This window comes from Octopus bimaculoides, chromosome 4 (assembly GCF_001194135.2).
Source record: "Octopus bimaculoides isolate UCB-OBI-ISO-001 chromosome 4, ASM119413v2, whole genome shotgun sequence".
NCBI classification, from domain to species: domain Eukaryota; kingdom Metazoa; phylum Mollusca; class Cephalopoda; order Octopoda; family Octopodidae; genus Octopus; species Octopus bimaculoides.
This window is the reverse complement of record NC_068984.1, coordinates 10,931,709-10,949,729: the sequence shown is the minus strand read 5'-3', so window position 1 is coordinate 10,949,729 and position 18,021 is coordinate 10,931,709. Positions and strand designations below refer to the sequence as shown.

The 18,021-nt window shown below is 34.3% G+C and overlaps 1 protein-coding gene across 2 annotated transcripts in view; it reads right to left on the bottom strand.

Annotated features, from left to right (window-relative positions):
• The window catches only part of LOC106872181 (membrane-associated guanylate kinase, WW and PDZ domain-containing protein 1), a 709,375-nt gene that overhangs the window by 311,448 nt on the left and 379,906 nt on the right, over nt 1-18,021 (bottom strand). The gene's annotated exons all lie outside the window — the stretch shown is intronic.

The following is an 18,021-nucleotide window of genomic DNA, read 5'->3' as shown; positions in this document are numbered from 1 at the left end:
TGTGTGTGTGTGTGTGTGTTCCTTATGCATTCGAAAACTGAGTTGCTAATTTTAACATATGAGGTATCAAAAGATTCAGTAATCTTTCAGCTACGAAATAAACTTTATTTTCATTTACACATTTTCTATGAATAATTATAATTATAATAATAATAATGATGATTTCAAATTTTTGGTACATGGCCAGTACTTTTTGGAGAGGAGGTAAGTCAATTACATCAGCCCCAGTGATCAACTGGTACTTGTTTTATTGACCCTGAAAGGGTGAAAAGCCAAGTCAACTTCAGAGGAATTTGAACTCTGATCATAAAGATGGAGGAAATGCAGCGAAGCATTCTGCCCGGTGTGAACATTTATCATTTCTGGCAAGTTTCAAATTTGAACCATTCCTTAGAGATTTTGTGGAGATTATTTGTCCAGACATGATGAAATATTATAAATATATTTCCTGTTGTTATTTTGATTCAAATAACATTTTTGTTAAATTTAAAACTTTAATTAAATCTTTTATTAAATAATCACTTTTGCTATTACGAAAAATAAAAAAAAAAAAAGAAAATTAAATGAAATAATCTTTATTTCTTTTTTGGACAATTTTAAGTTCCATCTGTTTATTTATTTATTTGTATTTTGAATCAAATTATTGTCCATTAACATTGTCTGTTTAGAGATCAAGTTAATTTAAAATCCTACATCAACAATAAAAAGTCAACAAAAAAAAAGTATTTAAATAAACACTCGTCAAATAAACAATATGGTTATTAATCTTGTGCAATGTGAAATATCTTATTAATCAATAATTATTATCATGTACCTAAAAACAGAAAAAGAAAAAAATGTCATGCTAATAAATCTTGGTAATATGATATCAACACAGCCACAGAAATATGGAATATCACTGGAAAGATTCTACGAGAAAATATAACTTGGCTGTTTATAGAAACAATTTTAAGTTTTAGAAATCCATGCTTAAGAAAAAAAAAAAAAAAAAGAGGATATTTGAATATGCAAGTCTTTAAATAATTCAACAAATAAAGATGTGGTTATTAAAAAGAAAAACCGCTTTTAGGAATAGGCATGGCTGTGTGGTTAAGAAGCTTGCTTTGCAACCCCATGATTTCAAGTTCAACTCCACTGTATGGCACGATGGGCAAGTGTCTTCACTAGAGCTCTGGATTTGGTAAATGGAAACTGCAAAAGACTGTTGTGTGTGTGTGTGTGTGTGTGCATTTGTGTGTCTTTGTGCCCCACCGCTGCTTGACAACTGATGTTGGTTTGTTTACATTCCTGTATCTTAGCAGTTTGGTGAAATAGAAGTAGCAGGCTTAAAAATAATTACTGGGGTTCATTTATTAAAGGCAGTGCCCCAGCATGGCCACAATCCAAAGACTGAAACAAGTAAAAGATAAAAGATGTAGAATACCATGTGTCTGAAATTAACTTTGGTTTGGATACAACATGATATTAATTAGGAAATTAGCTCCAATTAGTTTCAATAACAAGACACTAAATTAAAATAAACTATAAAGAATTTAACATAATTGATAAATATTGAATGAATTTTAGGTGAAACAGGAAACAGAACATTTTGTCACATCACTAGACATGTCTTGTAATAGTGAGTCACTAACCAAATGCTACAATAGTTACATTTAGGAAGCAAATATTTTTTTTATTTTGTGAAATATTGTTTTTTTTTCACACACCAGAAATTGGCGAAAGAGTGTACACAGCAAGATACACTCCTTCATTCTGTAATTTTTTTTTTGTGGTAGTAAAAGCTATTAGTGAAATAATCGCATGTACTTTGCGAATCTGTCAAAATAATCAAGATCAATGAACATCTGGGCTTTTATTCCAAAAGTGCTTCTTTTTAAACATGACTACACACACACAAACACATTTATACACACATATATATATGTATACTCATATATATATATATATATATATATATATATATATATATATATATATACACACACACACACACATGTACATATATTCTTTGTTATTTGCTTCAGTCATTTGATTATGGCCATGCTGGAGCACTACCTTTAGTCGAACAATTTGACTCCAGGACTTATTCTTTGTAAGCCTAGTGCTTATTCTATCCGTCTCTTTTGCCCAACCACTAAGTTTCAGGGATGTGAACACACCAACATTGGTTGTCAAGTGATGATGGGAAAACAAACACAGACACACACACTCATATATGCAATGAGTTTCTTTCAGTTTCTGCTCAAGGCTGTAGTAGAAGATACTAGCCAAAGGTACCATGCAATGGGACTGAACCCAGAACCATGTGGTTGGGAAGTAAGCTTCTTACCACACAACCATACCTGCACACACACATATATCTATATCTATATCTCTCTCTCTCTCTCTCTATATATATATACATACATACATACATACATACATACACACACACACAAAGTGCTTACACACAGACACACTCACACTTGAATCTATTTTTACCTCAGTCATGTAAATGGCTATTCATAATAAATTTCTGTCCTAAAGAAAACAGAAAACAGAGAGAGAGATATCAGAGCATAAACTACATAAGACAAAAATCACATCTAAAAGAGAGATTCTACATCGTTTCAACGAATTTGATACAGTAGGTCTTTTATTTCTTTCTACTAAACACCCCTTTTCAACACCTCTTGTTGAATCTAGTCTAATTCCACTCAAGCAAAATGCCTCAACTCCAAGTGAACGTTGACCCTGGTCACTGAAACGGATCATTTCATCAGTCACTCAAGAGAAATGTCATGCAGATAAACAAGTTTGTTTTCATCCCATCAAATGTTGATAGGTTTGTTTACATTTCCTACTTATCACCATGATCATCACCAACCTTCCGACATGAAGAAAAACATCAGAGAAGACTGTTTAGAGTTGGTTTGAGACAGTGAGGCAGTGAGTGAATTAGATGGTTTATCATGTTTCCATGTCTCACTCTGTCACATTCAAACTCTGCTTGGACTGTCTCTGTCTTATTTGATAAGACAGAGTCAATATATAGTACCAACATACCTGTGGCTAATAGTACCAACATAAATGTGGCCTATAGTTCATTAAAATCAACCCAATAACTGATTGCTACTTATTTTTTCAACCCCAACAAGAATCATCATCTTCATTTAAAGCTTGTTTTCCATGCTGGCATGGGTTGAACAGTTTGACAGGAGCTGGCCAGCTGAAGAACTCCCCAGGCTCCAAGGTTTGCTTTGGCATGGTTTCTACAGCTTGATGCCCTTCCTAACGCCAACCACTTTACAGAGTGTACTAGATGCTTTTATGCAGCATCAGCATGGGTGTGTTTATGCGGCACTGGTACAAGTGCTTTTTACATGACACCAGCACCCACAAGCCCACTTTCTTAGTAACAGAAATTAAGTAAAATGACTTGCTAATTATAATTTTTTTCATATATTTTAAATAGGTACCATAGCTGGGATGGGAAAAACTTACAAATGTTATGAATATTATCCCCTTAGTATATGTACTATTTGCTAGTATGAGGACGTTATATTTTTTTAAGCTGTGAGAGGCAGAGTTGGTAATTATAGCTGATGATACGTAACAACACAGAAATACATGGGTTCAATACTCTAATGACTTCGTTCACAATTCAGTGTGGGTAGGTACTTTTTGGTTATCTCACCCCCATTAAAAAAATTGGGTTATCTCCCCCATATAAAAAAAATTGTTTAACCCTCAATAAAACAAAAACAAAAAAAAACATAAACATGGAAACTGAAAAAATTAAACATCTTATTGAATATGATAACATTTTTATAACAAACCATACCATGCGTATTGTGGAGGCCAATAGTTAACAATGTGTTGAAATACTGAATCAAAAGGATCTAACCCTTTTAATCTAATCTCTTGTTAGCATATAAACTCAGCTTTTTAGTGGGGAGATAACCCAATTTTTTAATGGAAATTTTTTAATGGGGGTGAGATAACCAAAAGTCACATATATATTGTCTAAGTGGAGAATTTTCTCTCATGACTCTTTGGGGAAAGGTCTTCCCACATAATGTATGTTAAATATAACTTTACACAAATATATTTTATTCAACACTGCTTCATGTGGTTTTAGCTGAAAACAACTCCAGTTTATGTCAGGGAAGTACCCATATCCAATATACCTGCTGGTCATGGTTTCAATTCTTAGACAAGACAATTCATTTTACAATGTTCCAGTCCAATCAGCTTAAAATGAGTACCAGTAATAGCTGGGAGTTAACATTGTGATGGATAGACATCCTGTCCATAGAAATTCTCCTAAGGGCTGCTTTTTTTGGTTTTAATGAGAGGTCAATATTCATGACATTTCCAAGTCCTCCTACACCCCAGTTCATATTAAAAATACATGAAACCAATATTATAATTAAAAAGCCATTTTACTTCATTTCTGTTACTAAGGTGATTTTGTCTTCCATCCTTCCAGGAATTGAAGTATAAAGTACCAGTCAAGTACCGAGATGATTTAATAAACAAAACCCCTTTCCTAATAATTAGAGCAGCCTTGTGCCAGTGTTTAAAATCAATACACTTATGGAAAACACAAACGTGATACCATTTCCCTTCCCTATCAAAGAAAACCTAAACATAATGTTGTCTTTGCAAGAAATCAATATAATACATTATGCAATTATGAATTTTAAAATATCTGCGATCAAATTTGTGATCTGCATCTCAATACATAATTAATATTTTACAAAAATAACTTACATCTGGGTTTTTTACCTCAGTTCATGTTTTCTGATAATGTTTACAATGGAAAAACAAAATGAAACACACACACAAAAAACCCCCCGTTTAAATAGCAAATAAAAAGATGTATCAATTCTTGTGTTGCATCCTATTAAAATTCTCGGAAATTAGAAAATAAATGTTTAATCATTAACATAATGATTATTTGACAAAGACTCTGTTGAAGATGCAAACTGCAACAACAACAATACCAATAAACTATACAATTATTGGAAGAATTAAATAAATTGGCTACAAAGCATTGGTAAAAACTAATATATTCTTATACTATTTCTTGCTGGATGAAACAATAATAATTCTTTCTAATTTTGGCACAAGGCCAGCAATTATGAAGGAAAGGGTTAGCTGATTATATCTACCCTAGTGCTCAACTGGTACTTATTTCACTGGGAAGATGAAAGGCAAAAACACAGTCAATCTTAGCAGAATTTGAACTTAGAAAGTAAAGCCAGAAGGAATGTCTGCAGGTATTTTGTCCAACATGCTAATGAATCTGCCAACTTGTCACCATAATAATAATCCTTTCTATTCTGAGCACAAGGCCTGAAATTTGGGGGTGGGGGGATAGTCGATTACATCGACCCCAGTGTTTCACTGGTACTTAATTTATCGACCCAGAAAGAACGAAAGGCAGATTTGAACTTAGAATGTAGAGACGGGCGAAATACTGCTAAGCATTTTGTCCAGTGTGCTAACGATTCTGCCAGCTCATCGCCTTAATAATAATAATGATAATAATAATAATAATAATAACAATAGGTCTTCATTGGCCTCAAAGGCAGCAAAAACATTTTGGACAATGCAAGAACAAAGAATAGTAAGAACTTACATAGAAATGTGAAACAAAAATAATAATAATCTTTTCTACTCTAGGCACAAGGCCCGAAATTTTTGGGAAGGGGGCCAGTTGATTAGATAGGCACCAGTACACAACCGGTACTTAATTAATCGACCTCGAAAGGATGAAAGGCAAAGTTGACCTCGGTGGAATTGGAACTCAGAACATAAAGATAGATGAACAGAATGTAAAGACAGATGAACAAAAATAATAATAATAATATAGCATTCATTAATATATAAAATACGTTTAGTAATTGTCTGGTGATCTTTTTAGATGTTATAAATGATGAAACATCACCAACTCACCAACTGAATGTCACTACAATTTCTAAACCTGACAGTCACAAAATATTCTTCTTGACAATCTTACCAAAAAAACAACTCCCCCGCCACCACAAAAGCTGTGTTGCTCCTCAGAGCCAGAGAATACTTCAGCCCTCATTGGCCGAGTCCTAATGTAGTATTGCTCCCACATATCAGATGGTGGTGCTGCTCTATCTACATATAAGGGTCTCTGCTAGGAATATCATTATGAGAGCATATTCGGAATGAGATAATTCAAGAATAGAGCAGAGTGAATGATGTGACCAAAGAGTACTGAAAGCACAAGTTCCACTGGATTGGACATGTTACAAAATTCACAGATAACAGGTGGACTTTTGAAGTTGCCAAATGGTATCCAAAAGATTAGAAAAGACCACCTGGAAGGGCCCCATGATGATGGAAAGATGATCTAGTTAAGCAATTTGGGTCAAGATGGAAAAGGTTGGCACAATCAAGACAGAACAGAAAGTGCATTGTGACCAGCAGTGCGTAACACCATCTGATGGTCTAGTTGATACTGTGACACACACACACACACACACACTTTCTCTCTCTCTCTAACAAGGAAAAAGTTTGTAGTGACAGTCATCAGACTGTCAACCTTTACTTTGTAGAAGTTAAATGTATTCTACTAAATAGTACTGAGTGTCCATAAGACCTGGAGAAAAAGGGCATATCATTGATGAGGTTGTGAATGGTGACAAAGGAACTCTGACAAACCAAGTTGATTAATTGACTGACAGAAGAATTAATCAAACAGTTGATTAGTTAAATGGTTAAACTAATTGACTAATAACAATAAAAAGGTAAAATAGAAGCAATGACTCTTCTATGATGCTGTTGCTACCATGTGTTAATAGAACCATTTCTGATTCAGATTCTAAGAAACATTCTACAAGAATCTGTAATCAATCAAGTTTTTCTGTTTCATTCACTTCACACTAATAGGGTTTCACCACCACCGCCACCCATCCTTACAACTACATCTATTTTGGAATTCCATTACAGTTCACAACTTCTCACCACCCACCCACCCACAATCTAATCTAAATATAATCTACGCCAATTCTACCCTTCCTGGTTTATGGATCTCATTCTTTCTTCTTTGGTATTCATAAAATCAAAAGCACCTGTTGAATTTCACGATAACACTTAAATGGATCTCATTATGAAAATAAGATATGTAATGTAATAATAATAATAATGATAATAATAAAATAGCTAGTTTTGTAAAGCCAGGAGGATGATGAGGAGGCTGTGTTGCAATATATTAGAGGAACTGATTCATAGAAACAACAAAAAATATAAACAACAATGCAAATATATAAACAACAATACAACCAAAAAAATATCCAGCAATAAGTACAGCAGCAACAATAACATACATGTAATTACAAGAGGTTATAATAACAAGAATTCCTAAGTACTAGAATCATAGATCTGAAAATAGAAAATTAGATTACTGGCACCAAGATGACATCCCTCTCTTAACACCGACAGATCTTGCTCAAACCCTATATTCTTCATCAAACTACATCCTGGTTTCTATCTTTCTTTCTTTCTTTTTCTTTTTTTTTACTTACAGCAGAACCTCTGCAGATTTTTGAAGGAGATATTCTGCTCTTTTATTGGTTCATTATTGGCCCAGAACTGTGAAAGGAACCGATGTGATGCGAGAAGAAAACTGCTGTTGATATGCTCCATGAAAGAAATAACATTTACACATACTGCCAAATTGTCTCTCAAATCCCGTAAAATATGTTATATTGTTATAAATAGTTACCTGTAGGTGGAACAATTGTTTTTCTTTAAAACAATAATAGACACGTGGTGTGCCCTGGAGGCCAGTGATTGCAAGGGAGATAATCACTTCTAGATAAATCCCAATGCTATTAAAAGTTTGAATATCAAATCATAAACCGAGGAAGAAAATGCATGTCTTTTATCTTTTATTTGTTCCAATCATCAGACTGTAGCCAAGCTGGAGCATTGCTTTGAAGAATTTTAGTCAAACAAACCAACTCCACAACTTATTTCTGTTTTTTAAGCCTGGTACTTATTCTATCGGTGTCTTTTGTTGCGGGGGACATGAATACATCAACACCAGTTTTCAAGTGGTAGTTGGGTACAAACACAAAGACACATACATATGACAGGCTTCTTTCAGTTTCCGTCTACCAATTCCATTCACAAGGCTTTGGTTGGCCTGAAGCTGTAGGAGAAGACACTTGCCTAAGGTGTCATGCAGTGGGTCTGATCTTGGGACCATGTGGTTGGGAAGCATAGCCACATATATACAAATTTAATTTTATTTTCTTAAAATTTCTAGTCACAGAAGAACAGAAAGAAAAAAAAAACAAATAAAAATACTATTGAGAAAAATTGGTTTTTACTAAGAACTAAGAGAGTAAACTGTAGCCCTAGGTCAGTGCTGATTGAGCAAAATTATGATCAAAGACAATCCAGCTGTGATCATCCTGTTTATTTTCAGGCATTGGATTATTTTCATCAATGAGTTTATTTTTAAGACAGAAGAATATATGATTTGTAAGAATTTAGCTGCTACTTCTAGCAAGTCAGCCAACATATCCTAAAAAGGCAACTTTATTGGCACATTGAAGATAAAGCACTCTATGTTGTAGCTAGTGGTTGAATGTGAAACTACAGTGCTGTAGATCATGAGTTCGAAACTTTTAAAGATATTGCCTTATGCTTGCTTTTAAGCAGGGCATATTACATAATGTTCCAACATCCCAGAACACAATTTAAACTACATTAACGAGGCCAGAGAGGGCAGCGTATAGCCTTAATAAATCTACTCAGCAGATAAATGCAAAGTTTTTCTGCAAGATGATATGATAATAATGATGAGAAGGCAGGAGATGAAAGTGATAACAAGGAGAAGAGGACAAGAATCCTCATCTTAATATTAAAAAAAATGTTTCTTATAATTTTATCTCTTTTTATTGTTTTCTGATATATATATATATATATATATATATATATATATATATATATATATGTGTGTGTGTTATGTACATTTTTTTTTAAAGTAATTTGCAAGAGTAATCATTTTTATCGTGTAGATTTTGACAATCATATCAGATAAAGATACAATAAAAAATTTCTGGACAGATGCTGCTGATTGTGGATATCACTTTATTCCGTTAATATTTTCCAAATTACAGATAATTCTAGCTACACTAAAACGTTCTGTGATACATATCTCCCTAGTGATGGCAGCAGATTGAAATTAAGCATTTTAGAGGTTGATTTATCTTCCACATACTCTTATACTAGTAACTCATCTGCCTACCATTAGATTTCAGTTTCTGAAAATCTTACTCACATCCAAAGAAAGGAAAGAATAATTGAAAACGGATTGCTTGACTTTCATGCAGTTTTCCTGTGATGTTTAAATGAACAGGACTCCCTGCCACTGACAGTTAAAAGAAAAAAAGCGCAAAATGAGGTGAAAATACACACAAACACACACACAAATATATTTGAACCTGAGTTGCTGCTAGGGTAGTTACAGTAGTTACAAATCCCTTTAAGATTACAGAATAACAACAGATGGCTTAAAAATGTAACCAGATACACATTAGAAAAGGTTATTAGTTCCGTGGATACAGTCAGGTGGAATTGAAGGTGATAATGGAAGATTAAAAATGAAGAGGTTTGTTGTTTGTAAAGTTCAGAGCTTACTAACCTGAAGAAAGAAAACAACTACAAAATCAATGTAGCTATAAGTACTTCTTATTAAAACAAAATAAAGGGCCATAAAATTAATTTGTTTCCTCAATATCTTAATATATTTTGAAAACAAAACATTTGTAACAGATTTGTGTCATATGGCAAGAAACCATTGGGGAAAGAAAAGAAAATATGCAGATATTTGTAGTCAAAGTTGAACTCTCTAAAGGTAAACTTCATCATCTCCAGAGACTAAAAACGTATGGGGGTATAGCATTTTGAAAGTCAGCAACATCAGTGTGGCCCTGTTCACCTAGTCGTAAATAAATATTGCAATGTGAAACAATTCTGCTATAAGCAACAGTAGCATTGTAGAAATCAAGAATAGTTCCATTAGCTTGCAATCTTAGTTCAGATCCTCATGTGAGTATTATTAGGAAGTTGATGGGCTCCACCAATCTAGTTTGCCTAGACATGATAATGCAGTCTGACAGTATGAAGGTGAAGATATCTTTTTACAACTCACACCTTTATAATGAATTTCAGGTAGGATGTTAACGAGAAACCTTAAAGAAATACCAAATTTTAGAGATACTCAAAGACAATATTATTACATTGTATGTAATAGCAGCTTTATACTTCATATGTAAACAGTGCATCCATGCAGAATGTACTTCTAACTGACCAGGGCTGAAGTATTTGATGGCCACCACCATAATTTTCAACACCAGGGCTGACATATTTTATGGCCACAAAAAGGAAGCCTAGTCTTTGGGATAAGTGCTATGAGAGATCAATAGAGATGTGAGAACAAACATTTGTAAATAGATCTGAGGGTTTTAGCTGTATGTCAGTCAAAAGTAAAGATAATGATGTGATATTATTTCTTTGATATGTGAAGGATTTGAGTTTTGATGTTTTTGAAAAGAGGAGATCATCACGTCCCATTGAATTGTTTTTTTCAAAGTTTTTGTTCATTGTAGAAGTGTAAGTTTCACCAGATTACATGTGGATAACCAGAAGGCTGAAGAAAATTGGAGGATGATTTAATCAACCTAGGAGTGAGTTATTGGAAGGTCCTCCATATACAGAAGTGTGTGCACTTGCAGAACTCAAAAGTATACAACAGTTACTATAATGCAAGTTTGAGACAGAGTTCTGGTGAAAGAGACTGACACAAGAGACAAACCGAACTTATTGTAGGCCATCAACTTAGAAACAAAAGGTTTTGCAGATAAGTGCAACACCATTGCTCTCAGTGAATTTATCAAAAGCCTAGTGATTAGGGTCCATCGTGTTCTTGAGAAAAACACTTCATTTCACATTACTTCAGTCTACTCCACTGTAAGTGAGTAACCCTGTGATGTACCGGAGCCCCATTCAGGGAAAACATTGTGATCTTGGTTACTTAAATGCCATGGAAACGGGGTAACTGGCCCTATGAGCCTTAAGACTTGAGACAGTAGTGTCCAGGGGATGGTAAGTAAGATATTACTGGTTTATGACATAGGAGAACAGGGTCTTTACATAACATGGTTCCATTGTAAACACTGGTTACTTGGAAAGGAAAGAGACATAAAATGCTAAAATGGTGTTGTATGATTCTTCACCAATTTTGCAATGTTGGAAATAAATGCCAAATTTTGTTGTTGGCAGAGTCAGAAAAGTTGTCACTTCTTGAAAATGAGAGAATGGATTCCACCAAAATAAAACGGAAAAGCTTTAATGAATACTCTTTTATTGTAGGCTGATGTTGTTTAGACCAAAATCAACTATGAATAAACTTGTGGTCAAGCTTTTAAATAGTAATTAGTAATACGCTATCTAATCTGTCCTTCCATTTATCAAAGTGGTAGAATATGATTTTAAAAAGAATTGGCTGTTATTTCTAGCAGGTTGATTAGCTACATGAAGTCGCCCTCATAGACTTGCCATGTGATTGAGATAACAAGTACGAAATATCATGCAAGACTGATAAGAGGTGGTGATATCAATAAATAGATGGTGTGATATATTTAATAAATTTAATTTCCATTTACATCTTCAATAAAAGTTTGAAAATTGAAAGTAATAGAACAGAAAATCTTTATTAGTTTGGTAAATGATAGCATGCTTTAAAACTCAATAATTTTAGTGATTTTTATAGGAAAATTTGATCCTGTTTGGGTTAAATAATCAAATTCATTTCCATAAGAGAAAATGTTCTGATAAAATATAAAAATTTAATTAAAAATCTAATAATAAAAAATTGACAGGAAATTCTTAGAGCAATGCTAGTAACTCCAAGACTTTTAGATTTTCTTATAATGAAGTCTATCATCCTTAAATTCCTTTTCAACAAAATCTCTCTCTCTCTCTCTCTCTCTCTCTCTCTCTCTCTCTCTCTCTCTCTTCCTTCTTCTAAATTCCCTTTCTTCTTATTTTATCAGAACCTTAAAGCACACAAATATCTTTTTATCTAGTATCGTGTTGGGAGCAAAACTTGTCCACAGCCTGGAAACCTCATGTAGCTAAATCACAAATGAACTATTTTTACATTACTATTTTCTGAAAACACTGCAGACAACGTAGAAGTGAGGTAGCGAAAGTATAGAGGATACTGCAGGGTGCAAGTGAGCAAAGAGAAGCTCAATATGGCAGAATAGCAGGTTTAGTAAACAGGTTCATTAGCACAGTAGGAGTTGAATCTTAATCGGATAACCAGAATCACAGTTGATCTTTTAAAACATACTCCATTATAATAAATAGAAAACACCAGTCATAGTATTTTTGGTGGGTTTCTCAGCATTTCTGCTTTTCAACAAACACACACAATAAGTACAAAATGCTTTTCATTGAAGAGAATTGAGTTTGCTTTACAAAGAGAAAGAGAAAAAAGAGTCAAGGAAATACTTGGTTTAGTAACTTCAATGTAGCATGTTTATTTAAATTTTTTTAATAATAAGCTTTTGTAATAATAACAAAAACAACAATAATAATAATAATAATAATAATGATAATAATAATAATTTATTTAGGGACCTTTTGAGCGGGATGAGCTACTCGACCTGAAGAAAATTCTAACTGGGCCCCACCTGCAAGGCCATGCGCTGTTTATCTTGATATGAGATCACCATGTTGTGCACATATGGTTGTGATGCATGTGCCTGGTGTACCCTTATCAGACGGGTAGTCACGATGAGTATACTGGGCTTTGTATATTTTACCCTAATGTCACTTTGATGGCATGCATTGCTCTCTCACTCAATAATAATAATAATAATCCTTAAGACGGCTAGGATACTTAGGAAGGTTCATGGCATCTAAGGTTATTTGTTTGTAGCCTGATGGTAGGAATTATTTTTCCAACGGTCTAATCTGTTGTGCATATATGAAATAATAATAATAATAATAATAATAATAATAATGATAATGATACTTCTTTCTACTATAGGCACAAGGCCTGAAATTTTGGGGAAGGTGGGGATAGTCGATTACACTGACTCCAATACTCAACTGATACTTATTTTATCAAACACCAAAAGGGTGAAAGACGAAATCTATCTTGGTGGAATTTGAAATCAGAATATAAGGTCAGATGAAATGCTATTAGACATTTTGCCTGGTGTGCTAACAATTCTCACAGCTTGCAATAATAATAATAATAATAATAATAATAATAATAATAATAATAATAGCAGGATGTGATACCAATAGTAATTGGTGCACTTGGAAGTATCAGCACTCAACTACCAACATGGCTGAAAAAGATTGGTGCAAGTGTGAAGGTAGAGCATCAACAAAAATCAGAATTGCTTGGAACTGCAAGAATTCTTCGCAGCGTTCTTGAAGCATGACCAGTGAACAAGTGTCACCTTAGTCTGCTGGCTGTGGACAGCTGACACTTTCCATCATACCCAGTGAAATAAGCTGTGCTGATTTGAATATTAAAACCTTTCGTTACCAAATTCCTGTTGAAATACACTGTCAATATTGACAGTGTTTAGAACATAAATTAACATGAAATTTGTATCATAGCAGTAGGGGTGGTCTCAAATGGATTGGTATCAAAGGGGATAATTGTCTTTCCTACTCCTAATCACACATTTGTGAAGAGGAGTTAAAGTCAAGGAGGGAGCCTACACATAACACAACATGCTTGAAATGGTAGTTAAACTTCCCGCAAATTACACCCAAGCACCTTAAATAAAGAATGCACTGGACATTATATGAAATTGAAATGTTGATTACAAATGGAACACCTTTGACTAGGGCTGACCTGGGACTAGACAACAATAACAACTATGAAGTAGGAGTGGGGTATTTATTTTTCACCTTGATTATACCTGTAAATTCTGAGTCAGAACTTAACGAAGACAAGAAGCAGATATTTAGCATCTTACTCATATACTTCAACAAAGTTTTCTATCTCTTTGTCATTTTCTTCACTATTTATCAGCATCCAACACTTATCATTTAAACATCTTATCTTATCTTCACGTCTACCTTATGTTCAACACACCCTGTTTTAATACCCAGGGTACTCTGTTAGTGTATAAAACATCAATGGTTATAGCAGGATTTGAAACTGATGACATTGCAGGCTGGAGCCAAATAGTTTTACCATTCTTACAGGACACCTAACTTGGCATCGTTTTTGCATTTGATGCAGTTTCACCTGCAGCTGTAAACTAGCAGCAACCCAAGAACATTGACATTACCAGTAAATGCATCTCTCTCTCTCTCTCTCTATATATATATATATATATATATATATAATATTAATAGCTTCTTCTTAATGATTTAAAAATAAGTAATCAAGTTATATAGCGTCCAATACAACAGTAGATTAATACAACACAACAAAAAATATATAACACATGGCACAATTAAATTTGGAATTATTCGACTTAAGTTTCAGTCTTGTAATTTCTTTAAGAAGAACACCTGAAGATATTGGCAAGATTGAAAATTAAATCAAATAGCTCCAAACTTAATTGTATCAGTTGTTACGTATCTTACTGTATTTCCCTACTTGGAAACAGGTGAGGGTTGACAGCAGGAAAGGCATACAGTTGCATAAAATCTGCATCAACAAATTCCATCTGACTCATGTGAGCACGAAAAAGTGGATGTTAAATGATGATGATGATCATCATGTTGATTTTATATACATACATACATATATATATATATATATATATATATATATATATATATAAAATAGGCACAGGAGTGGCTCTGTGGTAAGAAGCTTGCTTCCGAGCCACATGGTTCCAGGTTCAGTCCACTGTGTGGCACCTTGGGCAAGTGTCTTCTGCTATAGCCTTGGGCTGACCAAAACTTTGCGAGTGGATCTGGTAGGCAGAAGCTGAAAGAAGCCCTTCATATATATATATATATATATATATATATATATATATCATCATCATCATGCTGGTGGCACATAAAAAGCACTGTTCGAGCATGATCGTTGCAAGTGTCACCTTACCAGCACATGAAAAACAACATTCAAGCCTGGTTGTTGCAAGTGCCACTGGACTGGCTCCCATGCAGGTAGCACGTAAAAAACACCTTTTGAGTGTGGTCGTTGCCAGAACCACTTGACTGGCCCTCGTGCCGATGGCACGTAAAAGCACCCACTACACTCTTGGAGTACAAAGAGTGTAGTGGGTGCTTTTACGTGCCATCGGCACGAGGGCCAGTCAAGTGGTTGGTATTAGGAAGGGCATCCAGCTGTAGAAACATTGCCAGATCAGATTGAGTCTGGTGCAGCCTTCTGGCTCACCAGTCCTCAGTCAAATCGTCCAACCCATGCCAGTATGAAAAGCGGACATTAAACGACGAACGATAAATTTTAGCTAACTTATGCCAGCAACTTATTTTTAAAATGGTAAACTAAACTGGACTGTGTTAGCTTATGAGTATTAAGTATGAAATGTTAGTAAAGTAATTAACAGAATTTCTCAGACTATAAAACAGACAAACAACAGGTGGAATGATAATCATTATAATAATTAATTAATTAATTAACAGAATTAAAGTGAATAACGTAACAATAAAGATTGTAATTAGGAAAGTACAGGAAACGGGTTGAGGAGGTTGCATTAAAAGAAATAGGGAGGAGGTGGGGATGTAGTACTGAGGGTAGTGGTATCAGCAGTGATGGTATGAGAAAGTAGCAGTTGGTGGATGTCTACTGAAAAGCCTACAACATTAAAACTACCACTGATAGATCTATGGCAGCAGCAGTTATGTAGTGGTGGTGGTGATATATGATGGGTGTGTGTGTGTGGGGACATGACATTGCTATTGTTGTTGTTGTTGTTTAACCCCTGGTCAGCTTCGATTGAGTAGACCTATTATCTATCACAGTCATGGCCATCATATTTTTGAGTTTGTAGGAGTGGCTGTGTGATAAGTAGCTTGCTTACCAACCAGGTGGTTCTGGGTTCAGTCCCACTGCATGGCACCTCGAGCAATTGTCTTCTACTATAACCTCGGGCCGACCAAAGCCTTGTGGGTGGATTTGGTAGACGGAATCGAAAAATTTCGAATTTATTCAAAGTTGGCTTTTACATACATATGAGTTAAAGAATCAATTTTGAACAGAAAAAAGATCTTTTTCAATTTTTCCTTTAGAGAAAGAAAAGAAAAACTTTTTCCCTTTAACCTCCCCATATCTGCTAATATTATTTATGCATTAAGGCAACGAGCTGGCAGAATTGTTAGTACGCCGGGTGAAATGCTGAGTGGTATTTCATCTGCCATTATGCTCTGAGTTCAAATTCCGCTGAGGTCAACTTTGCCTTTCATCCTTTCGGGGTCGATTAAATAAGTACCGGTTACACACTGGAGTCGATGTAATCAACTTAATCTCTTTGTCTGTCCTTGTTTGTCCCCTCTATGTTTAGCCCTCTGTGGGCAATAAAGAAATAGATATTATTTATGCATTCTAATAGTGTAGTTTATTGATTGGTTAGTTGTGTTGTTGTTCAGTATTTATGTGTGTATATGTGTGTGTAGAACGGACTTTCCTATAGATTAATACATAAATTTCCATACATCTCTAACAAAGAAAAAAAAGAAAAGAAAAATGAATAACCTAAAAAGAAAAACAAAGCTATGCATAACAGAATTTGTTTGTGACATGGTGATCTTGCTTATCAGATAAAAAGTATTACGTGTTTATATTATTATCAAGAGAAAATATTTGAACGATTGAAATATTTAAAATATTTAGAAAATAAAAATGAAATTTTTTTTTTTTTTTTTAAAGTGATCAAATTGGTTATATTACCCTATAAATTTGGAAGTAGACCAACTGGATCAAAATTTATTCATAATTTTCCAGAGATTTTTCCGAACTAAATATAAACCACAACTCAAAGGATTTTGTTAAAATTTATTGCCATCTTCCAAATACTGATGAGAGTAGTTAATACTACAAAATGGTAGTAGAATCAGTAAGGCAACAGGTAAAATACATTACAGTATTTGGTTGCATCCCTTTAGGTTCTGTGTTCAAATCTTGTCTAAGTCAACTGTGAGTCAGCTGTGATTTTATTGATAAAATAGAGCACCAGTAAAATACTGGGCTTGATCTAATCAACTCTGGACAATCCCTAAATGTGAGGCCTTATGCCTATGCTAGGAATTATTACAAAATATGGCTACAGACATAGGTGTAGCCATGTGGTTAAGAAGTTTGCTTTACAACCTTATGGTTATGGATTCAATCCACTATGAGACATCTTTGGCAAGTACCTTCTGCTTTAGCCCTGGGCCAACCAAAGTCTTGTGAGAAGATTTGGTAGATGGAAATTGAAAGAAGCCCACCGTACATACACACACATATAAGTGTTTGTGTGTGTGTGTGTGTGTCTGTGTGTGTGTGTGTGTCTTCTTGTCTTGACACTGTGTGACAGTTGTAAATGAAATGGATATCACCCTCAAGTGGTGTTATTTGCTTCCGATTTTCTCCACAAGCATGTCCAATCATGGAGAAATATTAACCTTGCTTGGAAACAGGTAAGAGTTGGCAACATGAAGGACATTCAGGTATAAAACAAAATCTGACCCAACTAAATTTCTTTTTTATAACCCTATAATTTTAGCTTACTTTTATACATACATACATAATTAATAAAAAAAAATGGAGAAAAAAGACGAAGAACAAACACAAAAAAACAAGAATGCGAGGACATGGCACATGCAAGTATTAATAAGATGCTTAGGGAAGGAAAGAAAAGGTGTTTTACATTTTGAACAAAGCTCTTCTTCAGAAACAGGAGACAGAAGAAAATCCAAAAGAAAGGGAAGATGGAAGAAGGAAAAAAAAAAAAAAAAATGCCAACAATTCACATGTTGTTACATTTTGGAATG